Genomic DNA, 2194 nt, shown 5'->3' with positions numbered 1-2194 from the left:
ACTTCCACAGCCCCGGGCATGAATCCCGGGGAAGAGTGGGAGAACGATTGAAACTATTTTCAAAGTGTTTTTTTCACCTTTTGCATGCATTTCCCCGGTTGTCCTGCGGGGGGCGCATTGCCCCGGACCCGTGGGTGACCTCCCGCGGGCCCGGGCTACCTTCCCCAGGCATCGTGGGGTGGAAATATGGAACTTTTTTTTTCAGGGGGGGAAGACGCTCGGACGTGCCCAGGGACACTTCCACAGACCCGGGCATGAATCCCGGGGAAGAGTGGGCGAACGATTTCAAACTATTTTCAAAGTATTTTTTGCACCTTTTGGACGCAATTCCCCGGGCGACCAGCGGGGGGCGCAGTTCCCCGGACCCGGGGATGGACTCCCCCGGGCCCGGGCTACCTTCCCCGGGCATCGTGGGGTGGAAATATGGAACTTTTTTTTTCCGGGGGGAAGACGCTCGGACGTGCCCAGGGACACTTCCACAGCCCTGGGCATGAATCCCGGGGAAGAGTGGGTGAACCATTTCAAACTGTTTTCAGTGTTTTTTTCACCTTTTGGATGCATTTCTCCGGGTGTCCAGCACGGGGCGCAGTCCCCCGGACCCGGGGGTGACCTCCCCCAGGCCCGGGCTACCTCCCCCGGGCAGCGTGGGGTGAAAATCTGGAACTTGTTTTTCCCGGGGGGGGAAGACGCTCGGACGTGCCCAGGGACACTTCCACAGCCCTGGGCATGAATCCCGGGCTCGAGTGGGTAAGGAATTTCAAAGTATTTTCAAAGTATTTTTTTCACCTTTTGGACGCAATTCCCCGGGCGACCAGCGGGGGGCGCAGTTCCCCGGACCCGGGGGTGGCCTCCCCCGGGCCTGGGCTACCTTCCCCGGGCATCGTAAGGTGGAAATATGGAAGTTTTTTTTCCCGGGGGGAAGACGCTCGGACGTGCCCAGGGACACTTCCACAGCCCCGGGCATGAATCCCGGGGAAGAGTGGGAGAACGATTGAAACTATTTTCAAAGTGTTTTTTTCACCTTTTGCATGCATTTCCCCGGTTGTCCTGCGGGGGGCGCATTGCCCCGGACCCGTGGGTGACCTCCCGCGGGCCCGGGCTACCTTCCCCAGGCATCGTGGGGTGGAAATATGGAACTTTTTTTTTCAGGGGGGGAAGACGCTCGGACGTGCCCAGGGACACTTCCACAGCCCCGGGCATGAATCCCGGGGAAGAGTGGGCGAACGATTTCAAACTATTTTCAAAGTATTTTTTGCACCTTTTGGACGCAATTCCCCGGGCGACCAGCGGGGGGCGCAGTTCCCCGGACCCGGGGATGGACTCCCCCGGGCCCGGGCTACCTTCCCCGGGCATCGTGGGGTGGAAATATGGAACTTTTTTTTTTCCGGGGGGAAGACGCTCGGACGTGCCCAGGGACACTTCCACAGCCCTGGGCATGAATCCCGGGGAAGAGTGGGTGAACCATTTCAAACTGTTTTCAGTGTTTTTTTCTCCTTTTGGATGCATTTCTCCGGGTGTCCAGCACGGGGCGCAGTCCCCCGGACCCGGGGGTGACCTCCCCCAGGCCCGGGCTACCTCCCCCGGGCAGCGTGGGGTGAAAATCTGGAACTTGTTTTTCCCGGGGGGGAAGACGCTCGGACGTGCCCAGGGACACTTCCACAGCCCTGGGCATGAATCCCGGGGAAGAGTGGGCGAACAATTTCAAAGTATTTTCAAAGTATTTTTTTCACCTTTTGGACGCAATTCCCCGGGCGACCAGTGGGAGGCGCAGTTCCCCGGACCCGGGGATGGACTCCCCCGGGCCCGGGCTACCTTCCCCGGGCATCGTGGGGTGGAAATATGGAAGTTTTTTTTTCCCGGGGGGAAGACGCTCGAACTTACCCAGGGACACTTCCACAGCCCTGGGCATGAATCCCGGGGAAGAGTGGGAGAACGATTGAAGCTATTTTCAAAGTGTTTTTTCACCTTTTGGACGCTATTCCCCGGTTGTCCTGCGGGGGACGCAGTGCCCCGGACCCGGGGGTGACCTCCCCCGGGCCCGGGCTACCTTCCCTGGGTAGCGTGGGCTGGAAATCTGGAACTTTTTTTCCCCGGGGGGAAGACCTTCGAACGTGCCCAGGGACACTTCCACAGCCCTGGGCATGAATCCTGGGCTCGAGTGGGTGAGGAATTTCAAAGTATTTTCAAAGTGCTT

The sequence above is a fragment of the Crinia signifera genome, unplaced genomic scaffold (assembly GCF_055691185.1).
Source record: "Crinia signifera unplaced genomic scaffold, ASM5569118v1 HAP2_SCAFFOLD_196, whole genome shotgun sequence".
Taxonomy (NCBI): Eukaryota; Metazoa; Chordata; class Amphibia; order Anura; family Myobatrachidae; genus Crinia; species Crinia signifera.
Note: the sequence above shows the minus strand (reverse complement) of the source record.